The sequence below is a fragment of the Bombina bombina genome, chromosome 4 (assembly GCF_027579735.1).
Source record: "Bombina bombina isolate aBomBom1 chromosome 4, aBomBom1.pri, whole genome shotgun sequence".
Classification (NCBI taxonomy): domain Eukaryota; kingdom Metazoa; phylum Chordata; class Amphibia; order Anura; family Bombinatoridae; genus Bombina; species Bombina bombina.
In genome coordinates this window covers 1,164,370,371-1,164,398,282 of record NC_069502.1, presented here as the reverse complement: position 1 = coordinate 1,164,398,282, position 27,912 = coordinate 1,164,370,371, and the positions used below count along the sequence as shown (strand labels likewise).

The 27,912-nt window shown below is 38.9% G+C and overlaps 1 protein-coding gene and 1 pseudogene across 1 annotated transcript in view; both read right to left on the bottom strand.

The window, feature by feature from the left end:
- The window catches only part of COQ8A (coenzyme Q8A), a 452,989-nt gene that overhangs the window by 29,885 nt on the left and 395,192 nt on the right, over positions 1–27,912 (bottom strand). The gene's annotated exons all lie outside the window — the stretch shown is intronic.
- LOC128658574 (uncharacterized) lies at positions 14,187–14,290 on the bottom strand (annotated as a pseudogene).

Below are 27,912 nucleotides of genomic sequence, written 5' to 3'. Positions count from 1 at the left end.
ATCCCTGGATCTGGACAGATACCTGGGAAGTTTCTTGTTTAGATGAGAGGCCATCAAATCTATTTCTGGAAGTCCCCACATTTGAACAATCTGAAGAAATACCTCTGGGTGAAGAGACCATTCGCCCGGATGTAACGTTTGGCGGCTGAGATAATCCGCTTCCCAATTGTCTATACCTGGGATATGAACCGCAGAAACTAGACAGGAGCTGGATTCCGCCCATACCAGAATTCGAGATACTTCCTTCATAGCCAGAGGACTGTGGGTCCCTCCTTGATGATTGATGTATGCCACAGTTGTGACATTGTCTGTCTGAAAACAAATGAACGATTCTCTCTTTAGAAGAGGCCAAGACTGAAGAGCTCTGAAAATTGCACGGAGTTCCAAAATATTGATCGGTAATCTCACCTCCTGAGATTCCCAAACCCCTTGTGCTGTCAGAGACCCCCAAACAGCTCCCCAACCTGTCAGACTTGCATCTGTTGAAATTACAGTCCAGGTCGGAAGAACAAAAGAAGCCCCCTGAACTAAACGATGGTGATCTGTCCACCACATCAGAGAGTGTCGTACAATCGGTTTTAAAGATATTAATTGAGATATCTTTGTGTAATCCCTGCACCACTGGTTCAGCATACAGAGCTGAAGAGGTCGCATGTGAAAACGAGCAAAGGGGATCGCGTCCGATGCTGCAGTCATAAGACCTAGAATTTCCATGCATAAAGCTACCGAAGGGAATGATTGTGAATGAAGGTTTCGACAAGCGGATATCAACTTTAGACGTCTCTTGTCTGTCAAAGACAGAGTCATGGACACTGAATCTATCTGAAAACCTAAAAAGGTTACCCTTGTCTGAGGAATCAATGAACTTTTTGGTAAATTGATCCTCCAACCATGATCTTGAAGAAACACCACAAGTCGATTTGTATGAGATTCTGCTAAATGTGAAGACTGAGCAAGTACCAAGATATCGTCCAAATAAGGAAATACCACAATACCCTGTTCTCTGATTACAGACAGAAGGGCACCGAGAACCTTTGTAAAAATTCTTGGGGCTGTAGCTAGGCCAAACGGTAGAGCCACAAACTGGTAATGCTTGTCTAGGAAAGAGAATCTCAGAAACTGATAGTGATCTGGATGAATCGGAATATGCAGATATGCATCCTGTAAATCTATTGTGGACATATAATACTCTTGCTGAACAAAAGGCAGGATAGTCCTTACAATTACCATTTTGAATGTTGGTATCCTTACATAACGATTCAATATTTTTAGATCCAGAACTGGTCTGAAGGAATTCTCCTTCTTTGGTACAATGAAGAGATTTGAATAAAACCCCAGCCCCTGTTCCAGAACTGGAACTGGTATAATTACTCCAGCCAACTCTAGATCTGAAACACATTTCAGAAATGCTTGAGCCTTCGATGGGTTTACTGGGACACGGGAAAGAAAAAATCTCTTTGCAGGAGGCCTTATCTTGAAGCCAATTCTGTACCCTTTTGAAACAATGTTCTGAATCCAGAGATTGTGAACGGAATTGAACCAAATTTCTTTGAAAAAACGTAATCTGCCCCCTACCAGCTGAGCTGGAATGAGGGCCGCACCTTCATGTGGACTTGGGAGCTGGCTTTGGTTTTCTGAAAGGCATGGATTTATTCCAGACTGGAGATGGTTTCCAAACTGATACCGCTCCTGAGGATGAAGGATCAGGCTTTTGTTCCTTGTTGTGACGAAAGGAATAAAAACGATTATTAGACCTAAATTTACCTTTAGATTTTTTATCCTGTGGTAAAAAAGTTCCTTTCCCTCCAGTAACAGTTGAGATAATAGAATCCAACTGAGAACCAAATAATTTATTACCCTGGAAAGAAAGGGAAAGCAGAGTAGACTTAGAAGACATATCAGCATTCCAAGTTTTAAGCCATAAAGCTCTTCTAGCTAAAATAGCTAGAGACATACCTGACATCAATTCTAATGATATCAAAGATGGCATCACAAATAAAATTATTAGCATGTTGTAGAAGAATAATAATGCTATGAGAATTATGATCTGTTACTTGTTGCGCTAAAGCTTCTAACCAAAAGGTTGAAGCTGCAGCAACATCCGCTAAAGATATAGCAGGTCTAAGAAGATTACCTGAACACAAGTAAGCTTTTCTTAGAAAGGATTCAATTTTCCTATCTAAAGGATCCTTAAAGGAAGTACCATCTGCCGTAGGAATAGTAGTACGCTTAGTAAGAGTAGAGACAGCCCCATCAACCTTAGGGATTTTGTCCCAAAATTCTAATCTGTCAGATGGCACAGGATACAATTGCTTAAAACGTTTAGAAGGAGTAAAAGAATTACCCAAATTATTCCATTCCCTGGAAATTACTTCAGAAATAGCACCAGGGACAGGAAAAACTTCTGGAATAACTACAGGAGATTGAAAAACCTTATCTAAACGTTTAGATTTAGTATCAAGAGGACTAGAATCCTCAATTTCTAATGCAATTAGGACTTCTTTAAGTAAAGAACGAATAAATTCCATTTTAAATAAATATGAAGATTTATCAGCATCAACCTCTGAAACAGAATCCTCTGAATCAGAAGAACCAATATCAGTATCAGAATGATGATGTTCATTTAAAAATTCATCTGAAAAATGAGAAGTTTTAAAAGACTTTTTAAGTTAACTAGAAGGAGGAATAACAGACATAGCCTTCTTAATGGATTTAGAAACAAAATCTCTTATGTTATCAGGAACACTCTGAGTATTAGATGTTGACGGAACAGCAACAGGTAATGTAACAGTACTAAAGGAAATATTATCTGCATTAGCAAGTTTGTCATGACAAACAGTACAAACAACAGCTGGAGGAACAGATACCAAAAGTTTACAGCAGATACACTTAGCTTTGGTAGCTCCAGCACCAGGCAGGGATTTTCCAGAAGTATCTTCTGACTCAGCTTCAACGTGGGACATCTTGCAATATGTAATAGAAAAAACAAACATATAAAGCAAAATTGATCAAATTCCTTAAATGACAGTTTCAGGAATGGGAAAAAAATGCCATAGAACCAGAAGCACAAAATAATGAGACTTAAATAATGTGGAGACAATAGTGACGCCCATATTTTTTTAATGACGCCACATCCGGAACGCCGACACCTTTGGCGCAAAAAAACGTCAAAAATGACGCAACTTCCGGCGACACGTATGACGCCGGAAACAGAAAAAATGTTTGCGCCAAAAAAGTCCGCGCCAAGAATGACGCAATAAAATGAAGCATTTTCAGCCCCCGCGAGCCTAACAGCCCACAGGGAAAAAGACAAAATTTTAAGGTAAGAAAAAATGATTTATTCATATGCATTATCCCAAATATGAAACTGACTGTCTGAAATAAGGAACGTTGAACATCCTGAGTCAAGGCAAATAAATGTTTGAATACATATATTTAGAACTTTATATAAAAGTGCCCAACCATAGCTTAGAGTGTCACAGAAAATAAGACTTACTTACCCCAGGACACTCATCTACACGTAGTAGAAAGCCAAACCAGTACTGAAACGAGAATCAGTAGAGGAAATGTTATATATAAGAGTATATTGTCGATCTAAAAAGGGAGGTAAGAGATGAATCTCTACGACCGATAACAGAGAACCTATGAAATAGACCGCGTAGAAGGAGATCACTGCATTCAAATAGGCAATACTCTCCTCACATCCCTCTGACATTCACTGCACGCTGAGAGGAAAACCGGGCTCCAACCTGCTGCGGAGCGCATATCAACGTAGAATCTAGCACAAACTTACTTCACCACCTCCATAGGAGGCAAAGTTTGTAAAACTGATTTGTGGGTGTGGTGAGGGGTGTATTTATAGGAATTTTGAGGTTTGGGAAACTTTGCCCCTCCTGGTAGGAATGTATATCCCATACGTCACTAGCTCATGGACTCTTGCTAATTACATGAAAGAAAGAAAAAATTTGGGTTCAGTGTCCCTTTAAATATATCTGGAAAAGAACTGTCCAGGGATGAAATGAATGTATTGGAAAAAGGGTTATCCTTTTGTCCCTATAATAATACTAACTTTTTTGAATTAAATAAAGACTTGCAGAGGTTTTTCAGAAATGTGAAATTAAAAGTATGGTTCCATGAGAATAAACATATAGAATATGAAACTAAAAATGTTGAAGCGGAGTGGAAATTAAAAGAGTTGTCATTGAGAAATAAAAGCATGTTTAACCCAGTATTGACCAATCATAGTGTTAATACATTTATAGACCTGGTGTGTAATGATGTTGAGAAACTGAAATGTAAATCTGAAAAAAGGTATTTAAAAGGTCATTATAAGAATAAGACAACAGAATTTAATTTGACAAAAGGAGAATATAAAGCAATAAAAGCATTGAAAGATAGGTCTAGGGAAGTGACCATCAAAAAAGCAGATAAGGGCGGAGCAACTATAGTTTTAGATAGAGCATATTATATCAGCGAGATTAAAAGTCAGCTTAAGGATGAGGGAACTTCTCAGAGGTTAAATTTTAACCCAGTAAGCAATATACAGAGAGAAATTGAAAGATTATTGAATAAAGCATATGAATACCGAGTGATAGATAAGAAATTGAGGGAATATCTATTTAATAAGGAGCCAAAGAACCCAATTTGTTATACCGTACCTAAGGTACATAAGAATCTAGCTAGGAGGCCGTCTGGGAGGCCAATAGTCTCTAGCGTTAACTCTGCTTTAACTAATATTTCTAGATAAATTGTTAAAGCCAGAAGTCACACAAATATATCTGAGGGACACAGGCGATTTTTTTGAATAAAGCTAAGGAATTATGTTTGGAATCAGATACATTTTTGCTATATACCATGGATGTGAAAAGCCTTTACACGGCTATTAAACATGAGACTGGAATTGGAATAGTGAAAAAGGTCTGTAAAGTAAATAAAAATTTTTTCTCATATGAAGGTTGAATTTATTGAAGATTTACTGAGGTTTATCCTCTATTGGAACCATTTCATCTTCCAAGATGATTGGTATATCCAAGTGAAAGGGACAGCAATGGGGACCAACGTTGCTCCATCATATGCCAACTTATTTATGAATGAAATAGAGGAAAGAGTCGTGAATGAGAAATTCAGGTCATATGGAGCCACATGGTGGCGTTTCATAGACGACGTGTTTGGCATATGGTGGGGCAGCGTTGAGTCCCTGGAAGATTTTGTCAATGAGATTAATGGAGCTGTTAAAGGCTTAGAATTCTCTATGGAGTGGAGTGAAGAGTCAGTAACCTTCTTGGATACTAGAGTAATGAAAGAGGGGAATAAATTGGTGTTTGATTTATACAGCAAAGAGACAGACAGAAACACATTGCTAAGCTATGAAAGTTTTCATCCGAGAGGGCTAATTAACTCTTTACTTAAGAGTCAACTGTTAAGGGAAGATAGAATTGTTACAGATGCTAAAACTAAAGAAATAAGAATGAGAGAAATGCAACAAAAGTTTCTTAATAGAGGATACCCAAGGGCAGTCGTTGATAAGCATACTTCTAGTATAAAGGATAACAACCAAAAGAAGGATTAAAGGGAACCCAGAGGATAGATTGATCTTAGTTACTCAGTTTAATTCTAATAATGAGGAGATTACACGCATAGTGAAAAAGACACTGGCATATATTGAGAGAGTGTAATGAGGAAATAGAGATAGAGTGAAAAATCTGAAAGACCAACTTACTAGTACAGATGTAGGGCATAAGAAAAAGGAAAAACAGACATTCTTGGATAAAAAAACAAAATGTATGCTTACCTGATAAATTTATTTCTCTTGTGGTGTATCCAGTCCACGGATTCATCCATTACTTGTGGGATATTCTCCTTCCCAACAGGAAGCTGCAAGAGGATCACGCACAGCAGAGCTGTCTATATAGCTAACTGCCACCTCCCAGTCATTCGACCGAAGACAAGCAAGAGAAAGGAGAAACTATAGGGTGCAGTGGTGACTGTAGTTTAAAAATTAAAAAACAACTGCCTTAAAATGACAGGGCGGGCCGTGGACTGGATACACCACAAGAGAAATACATTTCTCAGGTAAGCATAAATTTTGTTTTCTCTTGTAAGGTGTATCCAGTCCACGGATTCATCCATTACTTGTGGGATACCAATACCAAAGCTATAGGACACGGATTAAGGGAGGGACAAGGTAGGCGCTTAAACGGAAGGCACCACTGCCTGTAAGACCTTTCTCCCAAAAATAGCCTCAGAAGAAGCAAAAGTATCAAATTTGTAGAATTTAGAAAAAGTATGAAGCGAAGACCAAGTCGCCGCCTTACAAATCTGTTCAACAGAAGCCTCATTTTTAAAGGCCCATGTGGAAGCCACCGCTCTAGTGGAATGAGCTGCAATTCTTACAGGAGGCTGCTGGCCAGCAGTCTCATAAGCTAAGTGGATTATACTTCTTAACCAAAAAGAAAGAGAAGTTGCTGAAGCCTTTTGGCCTTTCCTCTGTCCAGAGTAGACAACAAACAATGCAGATGTTTGACAAAAATCTTTAGTAGCTTGTAAATAAAACTTACAAAATTTTTACAGTGTGTATAATAGGCTGAAAGAGCATTGCACCCACTTGCAAATGGATGATTAACCCCTTAGTTTAAAAACCAGATCAAAAAAATGATAAACTTTTTTAAAAACAGTCACAACAAAATGCCATAGCTCTACTGTGGCCCTACCTGCCCATACAACGACTTTGGAAGGCACACAAACCCCTTAGAGAGGCCCTATATGTTCAGGGGACTCCTTCAGGAAAGCTGGATGTCTCAAGCTGCAAAAACTAATGGAAAATAGGCCCCTCCCAACCTGTACTCACAGTGAGAGGGCCTTAAAAAACTATCCTTGGGCAAAATCTAGTCAGCCATGTGGAAAAACTGGGCCCCAGAATAAAATTTTATCACCAATATGAAATAAACGTTTATACACCTCAAGCAAACGTTATATCTATTCAGTAATGTGAGTAAATAATACAAATATTACCCTTTACAGCAAGCATGATACCAGTCGTTATTAAATCACTGCAATTCGGCTTACCTTAAATAAATCCGGTATTGTCAACATTTTCTAGCTTATCATTTCTCTAGAAAAATTTTAAAACTGCACATACCTCAGAGCAGGAGACCCTGCACGCTATTCCCCCAGCTGAAGTTACCCATCTCCTCAGTTATGTGTGAGAACAGCAATGGATCTTAGTTACAACCTGCTAAGATCATCAAAGACCACAGGCAGACTCTTCTTCAACTTTCTGCCTGAGGCTAAAATAGTACCAATCCGGTACCATTTGAAAATAAACTTTTGATTGAAGATAAACTACATTAATGCACCACATCTCTCTAGCTGCTTCCCTTGTCGAGAGCTGCAAGAGAATGACTGGGAGGTGGCAGTTAGGGGAGGAGCTATATAGACAGCTCTGCTGTGGGTGATCCTCTTGCAGCTTCCTATTGGGAAGGAGAATATCCCACAAGTAATGGATGAATCCGTGGACTGGATACACCTTACAAGAGAAAACAAGGGGTGTTTTCCTTGTTTAGGATGCATGAGTTGCCACTCCATAATAAAAAGGGAAATATTTTTACAATCCAAGAAATGGGAAGAAATATGAGATAAGAGTATTACACATGTGAGTCAAGATATGTGATTTATCTCATAAAATGTTCCTGTTCCCTGATCTACATAGGGGAAAACTACCCGAATGATCAGGGACAGGATATCTCAGCAACGCTCTAATATAAGATGCAAAAATGTAGAAGCCCCAGTGTCCCCCACTTCTTGAAATGTGGGCATCAGATAAGTCAGTTAAGATGGCAAATAATTGATAGTGTGGGTCCCCAAAGAAATGGAAGTAATAGGGAAAAACTCCTGAAACAAAAGGAAATGTTCTGGATTTATGAATTAGGGAGCATGGCTCCCAATGGGCTCAATAGAGAGTATGACTGGTCAATTTTTCTGTAAAAAATTCTCCAAAAAAATCTTACTAAAAATCCTCTTGTAGTAAAAAACATAATTTATGTAAGAACTTACCTGATAAATTCATTTCTTTCATATTAGCAAGAGTCCATTAGCTAGTGATGTATGGGATATACATTCCTACCAGGAGGGGCAAAGTTTCCCAAACCTCAAAATGCCTATAAATACACCCCTCACCACACCCACAATTCAGTTTAACGAATAGCCAAGAAGTGGGGTAATAAAAAAGTGCGAAAGCATATAAAATAAGGAATTGGAATAATTGTGCTTTATACAAAATCATAACCACCACAAAAAAAGGGCGGGCCTCATGGACTCTTGCTAATATGAAAGAAATTAATTTATCAGGTAAGTTCTTACATAAATTATGTTTTCTTTCATGTAATTAGCAAGAGTCCATGAGCTAGTGACGTATGGGATAATGACTACCCAAGATGTGGATCTTTCCACACAAGAGTCACTAGAGAGGGAGGGATAAAATAAAGACAGCCAATTCCTGCTGAAAATAATCCACACCCAAAATAAAGTTTAACGAAAAACATAAGCAGAAGATTCAAACTGAAACCGCTGCCTGAAGTACTTTTCTACCAAAAACTGCTTCAGAAGAAGAAAATACATCAAAATGGTAGAATTTAGTAAAAGTATGCAAAGAGGACCAAGTTGCTGCTTTGCAGATCTGGTCAACCGAAGCTTCATTCCTAAATGCCCAGGAAGTAGAAACTGACCTAGTAGAATGAGCTGTAATTCTCTGAGGCGGAATTTTACCCGACTCAACATAGGCAAGATGAATTAAAGATTTCAACCAAGATGCCAAAGAAATGGCAGAAGCTTTCTGGCCTTTTCTAGAACCGGAAAAGATAACAAATAATTTTTTACCCTGGAAAGAAATGGAAAGTAAAGTTGATTTAGAAGCCATATCAGCATTCCAAGTTTTAAGCCATAAAGCTCTTCTAGCTAAAATAGCTAGAGACATAAACCTGACATCAACTCTGATAATATCAAAAATGGCATCACAGATAAAATTATTAGCATGCTGAAGAAGAATAATAATATCATGAGAATCACGATGTGTTACTTGTTGCGCTAAAGTTTCCAACCAAAAAGTTGAAGCTGCAGCAACATCAGCCAAAGATATAGCAGGTCTAAGAAGATTACCTGAACACAGATAAGCTTTTCTTAGAAAGGACTCAATTTTCCTATCTAGAGGATCCTTAAACGAAGTACCATCTGACGTAGGAATAGTAGTACGTTTAGCAAGGGTAGAAATAGCCCCATCAACTTTAGGGATCTTGTCCCAAAATTCTAATCTGTCAGACGGCACAGGATATAATTGCTTAAAACGTTTAGAAGGAGTAAATGAATTACCCAAATTATCCCATTCTTTGGAAATTACTGCAGAAATAGCATTAGGAACAGGAAAAACTTCTGGAATAACCACAGGAGCTTTAAATACCTTATCTAAACGTTTAGAATTAGTATCAAGAGGACCAGAATCCTCTATTTCTAAAGCAATTAGTACTTCTTTAAGTAAAGAACGAATAAATTCCATTTTAAATAAATATGAAGATTTATCAGCATCAACCTCTGAGACAGAATCCTCTGAACCAGAGGAATCATCAGAATCAGAATGATGATGTTCATTTAAAAATTCATCTGTAGGGAGAGAAGTTTTAAAAGATTTTTTACGTTTACTAGAAGGAGAAATAACAGACATAGCCTTCTTTATGGATTCAGAAACAAAATCTCTTATACTATCAGGAACATTCTGCACCTTAGATGTTGAAGGAACTGCAACAGGCAATGGTACTTTACTAAAGGAAATATTATCTGCTTTAACAAGTTTGTCATGACAATCAATACAAACAACAGCTGGAGGAATAGCTACCAAAAGTTTACAGCAGATACACTTAGCTTTGGTAGATTCAGCACTTGACAGCGATTTTCCTGTAGTATCTTCTGACTCAGATGCAACGTGAGACATCTTGCAATATGTAAGAGAAAAAACAACATATATATAAAGCAAAATTGATCAAATTCCTTAAATGACAGTTTCAGGAATGGGAAAAAATGCCAAAGAACAAGCTTCTAGCAACCAGAAGCAATAAAAAATGAGACTTAAATAATGTGGAGACAAAAGTGACGCCCATATTTTTTCGCGCCAAATAAGACGCCCACATTATTTGGCGCCTAAATGCTTTTTGGCGCCAAAAATGACGCCACATCCGGAACGCCGACATTTTTGGCGCAAAATAACGTCAAAAAATGACGCAACTTCCGGCGACACGTATGACGCCGGAAACGGAAATAGAATTTTTGCGCCAAAAAAGTCTGCGCCAAGAATGACGTAATAAAATGAAGCATTTTCAGCCCCCGCGAGCCTAACAGCCCACAGGAAAAAAGTCAAATTTTAAGGTAAGAAAAAATGTTAAATTAAAATGCATTATCCCAAATATGAAACTGACTGTCTGAAAATAAGGAAAGTTGAACATTCTGAGTCAAGGCAAATAAATGTTTGAATACATATATTTAGAACTTTATAAACAAAGTGCACAACCATAGCTAGGAGTGTCACAGAAAATAAGACTTACTTACCCCAGGACACTCATCTACATATAGCAGATAGCCAAACCAGTACTGAAACGAGAATCAGCAGAGGTAATGGTATATATAAGAGTATATCGTCGATCTGAAAAGGGAGGTAAGAGATGAATCTCTACGACCGATAACAGAGAACCTATGAAATAGACCCCTTAGAAGGAGATCACTGCATTCAAATAGGCAATACTCTCCTCACATCCCTCTGACATTCACTGCACGCTGAGAGGAAAACCGGGCTCCAACTTGCTGCGGAGCGCATATCAACGTAGAATCTAGCACAAACTTACTTCACCACCTCCATCGGAGGCAAAGTTTGTAAAACTGAATTGTGGGTGTGGTGAGGGGTGTATTTATAGGCATTTTGAGGTTTGGGAAACTTTGCCCCTCCTGGTAGGAATGTATATCCCATACGTCACTAGCTCATGGACTCTTGCTAATTACATGAAAGAAATTAACTATAGATGAAATGAATTGTTAGAACTTGTCAGTAATAAATGAATAGCTAGTTAAAGTACTGTTTAGGGATACTATAGAAAACTGACCTATGTTAATGAATTGTCTGAGGATAATATATATATGAGGAAATTACGAAAGTTTTTTGTAGGGGATAATTTTTTGCATATTATGAATTTTCTGTACATGATGAAATTTTGCATATGATGAATTTTTATGTAAAATTAATTTTTGTAAAAAAAATAATTATTTTGACAATCTTGTGAAATTGGTATAATGAGATATGTTTAGAATAAAAAGGGCAACAGAAAGTTTAACAATTCTATGTAAGCAAACAAATGTAATAAGTTACATTTTATTGTTTTTTTATGGTGTAATTACTATTTTTGGTCAGTAGATGGCAGAAGAGCCACTAAGTTCAGTGGTTGGCACGAAACGGAGGGTTTTAAAAAGTGGAAGTTTAATACAATGTTACTAGCATGATTAACCCCTTAATGACCGGACCATTTTTCAATTTTCTTACCCTTAATGACAATGGCTATTTTTACATTTCTGCAGTGTTTGTGTTTAGCTGTAATTTTCCTCTTACTCATTTACTGTACCCACACATATTATATACCGTTTTTCTCGCCATTAAATGGACTTTCTAAAGATACCATTATTTTCATCATATCTTATCATTTACTATAAAAAAAAATATAAAATAGGAGAAAAAAATGGGGAAAAAAAACACTTTTTCTAACTTTTAGCCCCAAAATCTGTTACACATCTGCAAACACCAAAAAACACCCATGCTAAATAGTTTCTAAATTTTGTCCTGAGTTTAGAAATACCCAATGTTTACATGTTCTTTGCAAGTTATAGGGCCATAAATACAAGTAGCACTTTGCTATTTCCAAACCACTTTTTTTTCAAAATTAGCGCTAGTTACATTGGAACACTGATATCTTTCAGGAATCCCTGAATATCCATTGACATGTATATATATTTTTTTTAGAAGACATCCCAAAGTATTGATCTAGGCCCATTTTGGTATATTTCATGCCACCATTTCACCGCCAAATGCAATCAAATACAAAAAATCGTTCACTTTTTCACAAACTTTCGGTTTCTCACTGAAATGGTTTGGCATTGCTTTTTGGTAATTAGAAGGCCGCTAAATGCCACTGCGCACATACGTGTATTATGCCCAGCAGTGAAGGGGTTAATTAGGGAGCATGTAGGGAGCTTTTTGGGGTAATTTTAGCGTTAGTGTAGTAAACAACCCAAAGTATTGATCTAGGCACATTTTGGTATATTTCATGCCACCATTTCACCGCCAAATACGTTCAAATAAAAAAAACTTAAAATTTTTCACAATTTTTGGTTTCTTACTGAAATTATTTACAAACAGCTTGTGCAATTATGGCCTAAATGGTTGTAAATGCTTCTCTGGGATCCCCTTTGTTCAGAAATAGCAGACATATATGGCTTTGGCGTTGCCTTTTGGTAATTAGAAGGCCGCTAAATTACGCTGTGCATCACACGTGTATTATGGCTAGCAGTAAAGGGGTTAATTAGGTAGCTTGTAGGAAGCTTGCAGGGTTAATTTTAGCTTTAGTGTAGAGATCAGCCTCCCACCTGAAACATCAGACCCCCTGATCCCTCCCAAACAGCTCTCTTCCCTCCCCCATCCCACAATTGTTCCCGCCATCTTAAGTACTGGCAGAAAGTCTGCCAGTACTAAAATAAAAGGTATATATTTTTTTTTTAATTTTATATAGCATATTTACATATGCTGCTGTATAGAATCCCCCCTTAGCCCCAACCTCACGGATCCCCCATAAAACAGTTCTCTAACCCTCCCCCTCTAGCTTAATGGGCGCCATCTTGGGTACTGGCAGCTGTCTGCCAGTACCATTTAGTAAAAAAACATTTGCTTTTATTATTTTTTCGGCTTTATTTTGCCATTTTCTGTAGTGTAGCTCCCCCCCCCCCCGATCCCAGAACCCTTCGATTCTTTTTGAAATAAAAAAACACCCCCCTTTTCTCCCAATTTTGTATAACATTTTTCTGTAGCGTAGTAGTTCCCACCCGCCCCCCCCCCCCCCCGTGAACGCCCGCCGCCCCCCGTGCACGCGTCCATGCGCGCCCCCAGACACTGCCGCCTCCGATCCGGCCCCCCTCCACATCACAGGCCCTTGGCAGGCCGCCCACCCGCCTCCCTGCCTTGCTCCCACCCACCAACGACGCTCTGGTGCAGAGAGGGCCACAGAGTGGCTCTCTCTGCATCGGAGGCTTGTAAAGGGGTATTGCAGGATGCCTCCATATCGAGGCATCACTGCAATACCCTCAGAGCTGCTGGAAGCGATCGCAATCGCTTCCAGCACTCTGTTAGACAACTGACGTACCAGGTACGTCTATTATCATTAACTGCTTGTTAATGCATGACGTACCTGGTACGTCAGTTGTCATTAAGGGGTTAAGAGTGGCAACACTCGAAACGTCACTATTTTATGTCTGTACCTTAACAGAGAATAAAGAATAACAGTGCTGTGGACAAGTTTGTATGTACATTTTTATCTGGTTTGCAGATAATCTTGAAAGAAGAAATCTTCCTCGAGGAGGAAAATTCTTGAACTCCAGTTTGTATCCCTGGGACACTATTTCTATAGCCCAGGGATCCTGAACATCTCGCACGCAAGCCTGAACGAAGAAAGAAAGTTTGCCCCCTACCAGATCCGGATCAGGGGCATGCCCTCCAAACTGTCTTGGGATCACCAATCGGCTTCTTGGAGAGCTTTCTCTTTGTTCCAAGACTGAAAAAATTCCACTTGAAATCTCGAAAGGAACCAAAATTGCATCGACGTCCCTTTTTGTTTATATCTCTTGTCATGCGGGAGAAGATGAACCTTATCTCTCGTGATATCAGAAATAATCTGACAAGACTCCTGAAAGAGTCTGCTATGGATAAACTCCAAATATAGGAAAAGGATAACAAAGATTTATATCCGTTCTCTCCCATTCCCTAACAATGAACCTGGAAATCTGATCTAAGACATAAGATTAACAACAAAAACCATGGTGTTAATGTCGTCCAGAGTAGCAAAAACCTCCTTAAGCAACAGTGTGTGTGTTTTTTTTTTTTTTTTTAACATAGCTCTGCATGCAATAGAGCCTCAAAAAATTGATGAAAACTCATGGTTGTTCCTCTCCATGGAAAAATGCGAAAGATTGATTCGATCTGAAGAGAAACTGAGATTTTATCCTCAGATGCTACCAAAGGATCCCCCTGCTTAGGCCTAGGAGGGAACTCTAAGATAGCAAAAACCGTGATAGAAACCTTGCTCACTGAAAGAAAAAAAAGCTCTCTTGCGCTCTCCCAGCAGCATGGGAAAATCGACAACGCATGCAGCATAACTCCGGGAGGAGTCATGGAGGAAGCGCAAGACGCAGGTTGAATGGATACTAAGCTTTAAGGACACTTGAGGAAAAAAACTGCAGAATATATTGAACATTATCACAATGCATCTTGAACAGCATCTAAGACTATGTTGGCTCAGAAAAAAAAGGTTTACCCCTGAACTGTAAAACAGCATAAAGGATATATAATCTCTTTTTCACCTCTTAAAGGGCCATTATACACTCATTTTTTCTTTACATAAATGTTTTGTAGATGATCTATTTATAAAGCCCATAAAGTTTTTTTTTTTTTTTTTTTTAATTTAAAAAATGTATAATTTTGCTTATTTTTAAAGAACATTGCTCTGATTTTCAGACTCCTAACCAAGCCCCAAAGTTTTATTTGAATACCGTCAGCTACCTTCTCCAGCTTGCTCCTGTTTGTGTAAAGGGTCTATTCATATGCAAAAGAAGGGGGAGGGGGGAGGGTCTTATTTCCCACTTGCAGTGGGCTTTCCAACTGCCTTTTCAACAGAGCTAAACTGAAAGCTTCTAAGTAAGTTTTTAAACCATTTTATACTGGATTTTTATATCAGTATCTGTGCATCGCATTCTTTATAGTAGTGTATTACATGCAGTTATATGAAAATGAGCGTATACTGTCCCTTTAATCTAAGAGAAATTAAGTAAACCTTTACTGGAGATACTGTGCCTTTATATGTTAAAAGCACCGTATCTAAATCTGCTTTACATATACCCTACACATTAGATATGTTAATTAGAATGTTGAAGGGCTTGAACAGACTGGATTCACACATTGATCCACAAATTATGGGGCGATACTGTGTCTTTAAAAACTAAGTAAAATAAAGTGCATTATTTCAACGAGAAAATTACTCTGTACCAAGTAAAGCAGACATCTGTAGCCTTATAGCTTAAGATCTGCTTTGGAGTCTACCTGCTACCATATGGTAAATAACACGCTCAGTATATGAAACAAATCTTTCAAAAAGACGTAATGTGAAGGCTCTCTGCTGCGTGACATAAAGCAGAGAAGACCCACCATCACTCCCCGAAGTATGAAAAGGGCGCGCACAGTTGCATCCTAGCTCCGCCCATCGTGGGCATATTCCTGCAAACCTCCCGGGCGGCTAAAACCCAGTATACACAAAGCCACAGGAAGGAGACAAACGTGTGCATCATACACTCTGAGCTTTCTTAGCTAGACAACAGTAGTCCCAGAGCCAACCTCCCGGTCGGCCAAAAACACATGTAAAGCCAAAGGAAGTCGGCAAATGCGCGCATCACAAACTCTGAGCCAGCTTTTCCGCTCTTCAGTTAAACATTAGGTCTAAGGGGGTTAAACCTCCCGTTTGGCTAAAAAAAACATAATTTATGTAAGAACTTACCTGATAAATTCATTTCTTTCATATTAGCAAGAGTCCATGAGCTAGTGACGTATGGGACATACATTCCTACCAGGAGGGGCAAAGTTTCCCAAACCTCAAAATGCCTATAAATACACCCCTCACCACACCCACAAATCAGTTTAACGCATAGCCAAGAAGTGGGGTGATAAGACAAAGTGCGAAAGCATAAAAAATAAGGAATTGGAATAATTGTGCTTTATACAAAAAAATCATAACCACCACAAAAAGGGTGGGCCTCATGGACTCTTGCTAATATGAAAGAAATGAATTTATCAGGTAAGTTCTTACATAAATTATGTTTTCTTTCATGTAATTAGCAAGAGTCCATGAGCTAGTGACGTATGGGATAATGACTACCCAAGATGTGGATCTTCCACGCAAGAGTCACTAGAGAGGGAGGGATAAAATAAAGACAGCCAATTCCGCTGAAAATAATCCACACCCAAAATAAAGTTTAAATTGAAAATATAAGCAGAAGATTCAAACAAACAGCTGCCTGAAGTACTTTTCTATCAAAAACTGCTTCAGAAGAAGAAAACACATCAAAATGGTAGAATTTAGTAAAAGTATGCAAAGAAGACCAAGTTGCTGCTTTGCAAATCTGATCAACAGAAGCTTCATTCCTAAACGCCCAGGAAGTAGAAACTGACCTAGTAGAATGAGCTGTAATCCTTTGAGGCGGAGTTTTACCCGACTCGACATAGGCATGATGAATTAAAGATTTTAACCAAGATGACAAAGAAATGGCAGAGGCCTTCTGACCTTTCCTAGAACCGGAAAAGATAACAAATAGACTAGAAGTCTTTCGGAAATTCTTAGTAGCTTCAACATAATATTTCAAAGCTCTAACTACATCCAAAGAATGCAATGATTTCTCCTTAGAATTCTTAGGATTAGGACATAATGAAGGAACCACAATTTCTCTACTAATGTTGTTAGAATTCACAACCTTAGGTAAAAATTTAAAAGAAGTTCGCAACACCGCCTTATCCTGATGAAAAATCAGAAAAGGAGACTCACAAGAAAGAGCAGATAATTCAGAAACTCTTCTAGCAGAAGAGATGGCCAAAAGAAACAAAACTTTCCAAGAAAGTAATTTCATGTCCAATGAATGCATAGGTTCAAACGGAGGCGCTTGAAGAGCCCCCAGAACCAAATTCAAACTCCAAGGAGGAGAAATTGACTTAATGACAGGTTTTATACGAACCAAAGCTTGTACAAAACAATGAATATCAGGAAGATTAGCAATCTTTCTGTGAAAAAGAACAGAAAGAGCAGAGATTTGTCCTTTCAAAGAACTTGCAGACAAACCTTTATCCAAACCATCCTGAAGAAACTGTAAAATTCTCGGAATTCTAAAAGAATGCCAGGAAAAATGATGAGAAAGACACCAAGAAATGTAAGTCTTCCAGACTCTATAATATATCTTCCTAGATACAGATTTACGAGCCTGTAACATAGTATTAATCACAGAGTCAGAGAAACCTCTATGACTGAGAATCAAGCGTTCAATCTCCATACCTTCAAATTTAAGGATTTGAGATCCTGATGGAAAAAAGGACCTTGCGACAGAAGGTCTGGTCTTAACGGAAGAGTCCACGGTTGGCAAGAGGCCATCCGGACAAGATCCGCATACCAAAACCTGTGAGGCCATGCTGGAGCCACCAGCAGAACAAACTAGCATTCCTTCAGAATCTTGGAGATTACTCTTGGAAGAAGAACTAGAGGCAGAAAGAGATAGGCAGGATGATACTTCCAAGGAAGTGACAATGCATCCACTGCTTCCGCCTGAGGATCCCTGGATCTGGACAGATACCTGGGAAGTTTCTTGTTTAGATGAGAAGCCATCAGATCCATTTCTGGAAGTCCCCACATTTGAACAATCTAAAGAAATACCTCTGGGTGAAGAGACCATTCGCCCGGATGTAACGTTTGGCGGCTGAGATAATCCGCTTCCCAATTGTCTATACCTGGGATATGAACCGCAGAAATTAGACAGGAGCTGGATTCCGCCCATACCAGTATTCGAGATACTTCTTTCATAGCCAGAGGACTGCGAGTCCCTCCTTGATGATTGATGTATGCCACAGTTGTGACATTGTCTGTCTGAAAACAAATGAACGATTCTCTCTTTAGAAGAGGCCATGACTGAAGAGCTCTGAAAATTGCACAGAGTTCCAAAATATTGATTGGTAATCTCACCTCCTGAGATTCCCAAAACCCTTGTGCTGTCAGAGACCCCCAAACAGCTCCCCAACCTGTCAGACTTGCATCTGTTGAAATTACAGTCCAGGTCGGAAGAACAAAAGAAGCCCCCTGAACTAAACGATGGTGATCTGTCCACCACGTCAGAGAGTGTCGTACAATCGGTTTTAAAGATATTAATTGAGATATCTTTGTGTAATCCCTGCACCACTGGTTCAGCATACAGAGCTGTTAGAGGTCGCATGTGAAAACGAGCAAAGGCGATTGCGTCCGATGCAGCAGTCATAAGACCTAAAATTTCCATGCATAAGGCTACCAAAGGGAATGATTGTGATAGAAGGTTTCGACAAGCTGAGATCAATTTTAGACGTCTCTTGTCTGTCAGAGACAGAATCATGGACACTGAATCTATCTGGAAACCTAAAAAGATTACCCTTGTCTGAGGAATCAATGAACTTTTCGGTAAATTGATCCTCCAACCATGATCTTGAAGAAACAACACAAGTTGATTCGTATGAGATTCTGCTAAATGTGAAGACTGAGCAAGTACCAAGATATCGTCCAAATAAGGAAATACCACAATACCCTGTTCTCTGATTACAGACAGAAGGGCACCGAGAACCTTTGTAAAAATTCTTGGAGCTGTTGCTAGGCCAAACGGCAGAGCCACAAACTGGTAATGCTTGTCTAGGAAAGAGAATCTCAGAAACTGATAGTGATCTGGATGAATCGGAATATGCAGATATGCATCCTGTAAATCTATTGTGGACATATAATGCCCTTGCTGAACAAAAGGCAGGATAGTCCGTATAGTTACCATTTTGAATGTTGGTATCCTTACATAACGATTCAATAGTTTTAGATCCAGAACTGGTCTGAAGGAATTCTCCTTCTTTGGTACAATGAAGAGATTTGAATAAAACCCCAGCCCCTGTTCCAGAACTGGAACTGGCATAATTACTCCAGCCAACTCTAGATCTGAAACACATTTCAGAAATGCTTGAGATTTCGCTGGATTTACTGGGACACGGGAAAGAAAAAATCTCTTTGCAGGAGGCCTTATCTTGAAGCCAATTCTGTACCCTTCTGAAACAATGTTCTGAATCCAAAGATTGTGAATTGAATTGATTCAAATTTCTTTGAAAAAACGTAATCTGCCCCCTACCAACTGGGCTGGAATGAGGGTCGTACCTTCATGTGGACTTGGGAGCTGGCTTTGGTTTTCTAAAAGGCTTGGATTTATTCCAGACTGGAGATGGTTTCCAAACTGATACCGCTCCTGTGGGTGAAGGATCAGGTTTTTGTTCCTTATTGTGACGAAAGGAACGAAAATGATTATTAGATCTAAATTTACCTTTAGATTTTTTATCCTGTGGTAAAAAAGTTCCTTTCCCTCCAGTAACAGTTGAGATAATAGAATCCAACTGAGAACCAAATAATTTATTACCCTGGAAAGAAAGGGAAAGCAAAGTTGACTTAGAAGACATATCAGCATTCCAAGTTTTAAGCCATAAAGCTCTTCTAGCTAAAATAGCTAGAGACATATACCTGACATCGACTCTAATGATATCAAAGATGGCATCACAAATAAAGTTATTAGCATGTTGAAGAAGATTAACAATGCTATGAGAATTATGATCTGTTACTTGTTGCGCTAAAGCTTCTAACCAAAAAGTTGAAGCTGCAGCAACATCCGCTAAAGATATAGCTGGTCTAAGAAGATTACCTGAACATAAGTAAGCTTTTCTTAGAAAGGATTCAATCTTCCTACTAAAGGATCCTTAAAGGAAGTACTATCTGCCGTAGGAATAGTAGTACGTTTAGCAAGAGTAGAGATAGCCCCATCAACTTTAGGGATTTTGTCCCAAAACTCTAATCTGTCAGATGGCACAGGATATAATTGCTTAAAACGTTTAGAAGGAGTAAATGAATTACCCAAATTATTCCATTCCCTAGAGATTACTTCAGAAATAGCATCAGGGACAGGAAAAAACTTCTGGAATAACTACAGGAGATTTAAAAACCTTATTTAAACGTTTGGATTTAGTATCAAGAGGACCAGAATCCTCTATTTCTAATGCAATTAGGACTTCTTTAAGTAAAGAACGAATAAATTCCATTATCAGAATCAGAATGATGATGTTCATTTAAAAATTCATCTGAAAAATGAGAAGTTTTAAAAGACCTTTTACGTTTACTAGAAGGAGGAATAACAGACATGGCCTTCTTAATGGATTTAGAAACAAAATCTCTTATGTTAACGGAACAGCAACAGGTAATATAACATTACTAAAGGAAATATTATCTGCATTAACAAGTTTGTCATGACATTCATTACAAACAACAGCTGGAGGAACAGATACCACAAGTTTACAGCAGATACACTTAACTTTGGTCGATCCAGCACCAGGCAGAGCGTTTTTCCAGAAGTATCTTCTGACTCAGTGACAACCTGGGACATCTTGCAATATGTAATAGAAAAAACAACATATAAAGCAAAATTGATCAATTTCCTTAAATGACAGTTTCAGGAATGGGAAAAAATGCCAGTGAACAAGCTTCTAGCAACCAGAAGCAATAAATGAGACTTAAATAATGTGGAGACAATAGTGACGCGCATATTTTTTAGCGCCAAAAAAAGACGCCCACATTATTTGGCGCCAAAAATGACACCACATCCGGAACGCCGACACTTTTGGCGCAAAAAAACGTCAAAAAATGACGCAACTTCCGGCGATACGTATGATGCCGGAAACAGAAAAAAAAATTTGCGCCAAAAAAGTCCGCGCCAAGAATGACGCAATAAAATGAAGCATTTTCAGCCCCCGCGAGCCTAACAGCCCACAGGGAAAAAGTCAAATTTAAGGTAAGAAAAAACATAATTTATGCTTACCTGAAAAATTTATTTCTCTTGTAGTGTGTTCAGTCCACGGGTCATCCATTACTTATGGGATATATTCTCCTCCCCAACAGGAAGTTGCAAGAGGATCACCCAAGCAGAGCTGCTATATAGCTCCTCCCCTCACATGTCATATCCAGTAATTCGACCGAAACAAGACGAGAAAGGAAAAACTATAGGGTGCAGTGGTGACTGGAGTTTTAATTAAAATTTAGAACTGCCTCAAAAAAGACAGGGCGGGCCGTGGACTGAACACACTACAAGAGAAATAAATTTATCAGGTAAGCATAAATTATGTTTCTTTCATGTAATTAACAAGAGTCCATGAGCTAGTGACGTATGGGATATACATTCCTACCAGGAGGGGCAAAGTTTCCCAAACCTTAAAATGCCTATAAATACACCCCTCACCACACCCACAAATCAGTTTTACAAACTTTGCCTCCAAGGGAGGTGGTGAAGTAAGTTTGTGCTAGATTCTACGTTGATATGCGCTCCGCAGCAAGTTGGAGCCCGGTTTTCCTCTCAGCGTGCAGTGAATGTCAGAGGGATGTGAGGAGAGTATTGCCTATTGAATGCAGTGATCTCCTTCTACGGGGTCTATTTCATAAGGTTCTCTGTTATCGGTCGTAGAGATTCATCTCTTACCTCCCTTTTCAGATCGACGATATACTCTTATATTTACCATTTCCTCTACTGATTCTCGTTTCAGTACTGGTTTGGCTTTCTACAAACATGTAGATGAGTGTCCTGGGGTAAGTAAGTCTTATTTTCTGTGACACTCTAAGCTATGGTTGGGCACTTTATTTATAAAGTTCTAAATATATGTATTCAAACATTTATTTGCCTTGACTCAGAATGTTCAACTTTCCTTATTTCCAGACAGTCAGTTTCATATTTGGGATTATGCTTTAAATTATCATATTTTTTCTTACCTCAAAAATTTGACTTTTTTCCCTGTGGGCTGTTAGGCTCGCGGGGGCTGAAAATGCTTCATTTTATTGTGTCATTCTTGGCGCGGACTTTTTTGGCGCAAAAATTCTTTTCCGTTTCCGGCGTCATACGTGTCGCCGGAAGTTGCGTCATTTTTGACGTTATTTTGCGCCAAAAATGTCGGCGTTCCGGATGTGGCGTCATTTTTGGCGCCAAAAGCATTTAGGCGCCAAATAATGTGGGCGTCTTATTTGGCGCCAAAAAATATGGGCGTCGCTTTTGTCTCCACATTATTTCAGTCTCATTTTTCATTTGCTTCTGGTTGCTAGAAGCTTGATGTTTGGCATTTTTTTCCCATTCCTGAAACTGTCTTATAAGGAATTTGATCTATTTTGCTTTATATGTTGTTTTTTCTCTTACATATTGCAAGATGTCTCACGTTGCATCTGAGCCAGAAGATACTACAGGAAAACCACTGCCTGCTGGATCTACCAAAGCTAAGTGTATCTGCTGTAAACTTTTGGTAGCTATTCCTCCAGCTGTTGTTTGTAATAATTGTCATGACAAACTTGTTAAAGCAGATAATATTTCCTTTAGTGATGTACCATTGCCTGTTGCAGTTCCCTCAACATCTAAGGTGCAGAATGTTCCTGATAACATAAGAGATTTTGTTTCTGAATCCATAAAGAAGGCTTTGTCTGTTATTTCTCCTTCTAGTAAACGTAAAAAGTCTTTTAAATCTTCTCTCTCTACAGATGAATTTTTAAATGAACACCATCATTCTGATTCTTTGGACTCTTCTGGTTCAGAGGATTCTGTCTCAGAGATTGATGCTGATAAATCTTCATATTTATTTAAGATGGAATTTATTCGCTCTTTACTTAAAGAAGTACTAATTGCTTTAGAAATAGAGGATTCTAGTCCTCTTGATACTAATTCTATACGTTTGGATAAGGTTTTTAAAGCTCCTGCGGTTATTCCAGAAGTCTTTCCTGTTCCTAATGCTATTTCTGCAGTAATTGCTAAGGAATGGGATAAATTGGGTAATTCATTTACTCCTTCTAAACGTTTTAAGCAATTATATCCTGTTCCGCCTGACAGGTTAGAATTTTGGGACAAAATCCCTAAAGTTGATGGGGCTATTTCTACCCTTGCTAAACGTACTACCATTCCTACGTCAGATGGTACCTCGTTTAAAGATCCTTTAGATAGAAAAATTGAATCTTTTCTAAGAAAAGCTTATCTATGTTCAGGTAATCTTCTTAGACCTGCTATATCATTGGCTGATGTTGCTGCAGCTTCAACTTTTTGGTTGGAAACTCTAGCGCAACAAGTAACAAATCGTGATTCTCATGATATTATTATTCTTCTCCAGCATGCTAATAATTTCATCTGTGATGCCATTTTTGATATTATTAGAGTTGATGTTAGATTTATGTCTCTGGCTATCTTAGCCAGAAGAGCTTTATGGCTTAAGACTTGGAATGCTGATATGGCTTCTAAATCAACTCTACTTTCCATTTCTTTCCAGGGAAACAAATTATTTGGTTCTCAGTTGGATTCTATTATTTCAACTGTTACTGGTGGGAAAGGAACTTTTTTACCACAGGATAAAAAGTCTAAAGGTAAAAACAGGGCTAACAATCGTTTTCGTTCCTTTCGTTTCAACAAAGAACAAAAGCCTGATCCTTCGTCCTCAGGAGCAGTTTCAGTTTGGAAACCATCTCCAGTCTGGAATAAATCCAAGCCTGCTAGAAAGGCAAAGCCTGCTTCTAAGTTCACATGAAGGTACGGCCCTCATTCCAGTTCAGCTGGTAGGGGGCAGGTTACGTTTTTTCAAAGAAATTTGGATCAATTCTGTTCACAATCTTTGGATTCAGAACATTGTTTCAGAAGGGTACAGAATTGGTTTCAAGATGAGACCTCCTGCAAAGAGATTTTTTCTTTCCCATGTCCCAGTAAATCCAGTGAAAGCTCAAGCATTTCTGAATTGTGTTTCAGATCTAGAGTTGGCTGGAGTAATTATGCCAGTTCCAGTTCTGGAACAGGGGATGGGGTTTTATTCAAATCTCTTCATTGTACCAAAGAAGGAGAATTCCTTCAGACCAGTTCTGGATCTAAAATTATTGAATCGTTATGTAAGGATACCAACGTTCAAGATGGTAACTGTAAGGACTATATTGCCTTTTGTTCAGCAAGGGAATTATATGTCCACAATAGATTTACAGGATGCATATCTGCATATTCCAATTCATCCAGATCATTATCAGTTCCTGAGATTCTCTTTTCTAGACAAGCATTACCAATTTGTGGCTCTACCGTTTGGCCTTGCTACAGCTCCAAGAATTTTCACAAAGATTCTCGGTGCCCTTCTGTCTGTAATCAGAGAACAGGGTATTGTGGTATTTCCTTATTTGGACGATATCTTGGTACTTGCTCCGTCTTTACATTTAGCAGAGTCTCATACGAATCGACTTGTGTTGTTTCTTCAAGATCATGGTTGGAGGATCAATTTACCAAAAAGTTCTTTGATTCCTCAAACAAGGGTAACCTTTCTGGGTTTCCAGATAGATTCAGTGTCCATGACTTTGTCTTTAACAGACAAGAGACGTCTAAAATTGATTACAGCCTGTCGAAACCTTCAGTCTCAATCATTCCCTTCGGTAGCCTTATGCATGGAAATTCTAGGTCTTATGACTGCTGCATCGGACGCGATCCCCTTTGCTCGTTTTCACATGCGACCTCTTCAGCTCTGTATGCTGAACCAATGGTGCAGGGATTACACGAAGATATATCAATTAATATCTTTAAAACCGATTGTTCGGCACTCTCTAACGTGGTGGACAGATCACCATCGTTTAATTCAGGGGGCTTCTTTTGTTCTTCCGACCTGGACTGTAATTTCAACAGATGCAAGTCTCTCAGGTTGGGGAGCTGTGTGGGGATCTCTGACGGCACAAGGAGTTTGGGAATCTCAGGAGGTGAGATTACCGATCAATATCTTGGAACTCCGTGCAATTTTCAGAGCTCTTCAGTTTTGGCCTCTTCTGAAGAGAGAATCGTTCATTTGTTTTCAGACAGACAATGTCACAACTGTGGCATACATCAATCATCAAGGAGGGACTCACAGTCCTCTGGCTATGAAAGAAGTATCTCGAATTTTGGTTTGGGCGGAATCCAGCTCCTGTCTAATCTCTGCGGTTCATATCCCAGGTGTAGACAATTGGGAAGCGGATTATCTCAGTCGCCAAACGTTGCATCCGGGCGAATGGTCTCTTCACCCAGAGGTATTTCTTCAGATTGTTCAATTGTGGGGGCTTCCAGAGATAGATCTGATGGCCTCTCATCTAAACAAGAAACTTCCCAGGTATCTGTCCAGATCCCGGGATCCTCAGGCGGAGGCAGTGGATGCATTATCACTTCCTTGGAAGTATCATCCTGCCTATATCTTTCCGCCTCTAGTTCTTCTTCCAAGAGTAATCTCCAAGATTCTGAGGGAATGCTCGTTTGTTCTGCTAATAGCTCCGGCATGGCCTCACAGGTTTTGGTATGCGGATCTTGTCCGGATGGCATCTTGCCAGCCATGGACTCTTCCGTTAAGACCAGACCTTCTGTCACAAGGTCCTTTTTTCCATCCGGATCTGAAATCCTTAAATTTAAAGGTATGGAGATTGAACGCTTGATTCTTGGTCATAGAGGTTTCTCTGACTCCGTGATTAATACTATGTTACAGGCTCGTAAATCTGTATCTCGAGAGATATATTATAGAGTCTGGAAGACTTATATTTCTTGGTGTCTTTCTCATCATTTTTCTTGGCATTCTTTTAGAATACCGAGAATTTTACAGTTTCTTCAGGATGGTTTAGATAAGGGTTTGTCCGCAAGTTCTTTGAAAGGACAAATCTCCGCTCTCTGTTCTTTTTCACAGAAAGATTGCTATTCTTCCTGATATTCATTGTTTTGTACAAGCTTTGGTTCGTATAAAACCTGTCATTAAGTCAATTTCTCCTCCTTGGAGTTTGAATTTGGTTCTGGGAGCTCTTCAAGCTCCTCCGTTTGAACCTATGCATTCATTGGACATTAAATTACTTTCTTGGAAAGTTTTGTTCCTTTTGGCCATCTCTTCTGCTAGAAGAGTTTCTGAATTATCTGCTCTTTCGTGTGAGTCTCCTTTTCTGATTTTTCATCAGGATAAGGCGGTGTTGCGAACTTCTTTTGAATTTTTACCTAAAATTGTGAATTCCAACAACATTAGTAGAGAAATTGTGGTTCCTTCATTATGTCCTAATCCTAAGAATTCTAAGGAGAAATCATTGCATTCTTTGGATGTTGTTAGAGCTTTGAAATATTATGTTGAAGCTACGAAATCTTTCCGTAAGACTTCTAGTCTATTTGTTATCTTTTCCGGTTCTAGGAAAGGCCAGAAAGCTTCTGCCATTTCTTTGGCATCTTGGTTGAAATCTTTAATTCATCTTGCCTATGTTGAGTCGGGTAAAATTCCGCCTCAAAGAATTACAGCTCATTCTACTAGGTCAGTATCTACTTCCTGGGCGTTTAGGAATGAAGCTTCGGTTGACCAGATCTGCAAAGCAGCAACTTGGTCCTCTTTGCATACTTTTACTAAATTCTACCATTTTGATGTATTTTCTTCTTCTGAAGCAGTTTTTGGTAGAAAAGTTCTTCAGGCAGCGGTTTCAGTTTGAATCTTCTGCTTATGTTTTTTGTTAAACTTTATTTTGGGTGTGGATTATTTTCAGCAGGAATTGGCTGTCTTTATTTTATCCCTCCCTCTCTAGTGACTCTTGTGTGGAAAGATCCACATCTTGGGTAGTCATTATCCCATACGTCACTAGCTCATGGACTCTTGTTAATTACATGAAAGAAAACAATTTATGTAAGAACTTACCTGATAAATTCATTTCTTTCATATTAACAAGAGTCCATGAGGCCCACCCTTTTTTGTGGTGGTTATGATTTTTTTGTATAAAGCACAATTATTCCAATTCCTTATTTTATATGCTTCGCACTTTTTTTCTTATCACCCCACTTCTTGGCTATTCGTTAAACTGATTTGTGGGTGTGGTGAGGGGTGTATTTATAGGCATTTTAAGGTTTGGGAAACTTTGCCCCTCCTGGTAGGAATGTATATCCCATACGTCACTAGCTCATGGACTCTTGTTAATATGAAAGAAATGAATTTATCAGGTAAGTTCTTACATAAATTATGTTTTTCTCTTGTTAAGTGTGTTCAGTCCACGGGTCATCCATTACTTATGGGATACCAATACCAAAGCTAAAGTACACGGATGATGGGAGGGACAAGGCAGGAACATTAAACAGGTTCTACAGGCAGTGGTTCCTTCTTTCTCCCAAAACCAGCCTCCGAAGAAGCAAAAGTGTCAAATTTGTAAAGTTTTGAAAAGGTATGAAGTGAAGACCAAGTTGCAGCCTTGCAAATCTGTTCAACAGAGGCCTCATTCTTAAAGGCCCAGGTGGAAGCCACAGCTCTAGTGGAATGAGCTGTAATTCTTTCAGGAGGCTGCTGTCCAGCAGTCTCATAGGCTAAACGTATTATGCTACGAAGCCAAAAAGAGAGAGGTGGCCGAAGCCTTTTGACCTCTCCTCTGACCAGAATAAACGACTAACAGAGAAGAAGTTTGCCGAAAATCTTTAGTTGCCTGTAAGTAGAACTTCAGGGCACGGACTACGTCCAGATTATGCAAAAGACGTTCCTTCTTTGAAGAGGGATTAGGACATAATGAAGGCACAACAATCTCTTGATTGATATTCCTGTTAGAAACAAACTTAGGTAAAAACCCAGGTTTAGTACGCAGAACTACCTTGTCTGAATGAAAAATCAGATAAGGAGAATCGCAATGTAAGGCAGATAACTCAGAGACCCTTCGAGCCGAGGAAATAGCCATCAAAAACAGAACTTTCCAAGATAAAAGCTTAATATCAATGGAATGAAGGGGTTCAAACGGAACACCCTGAAGAACTTTAAGAACCAAGTTT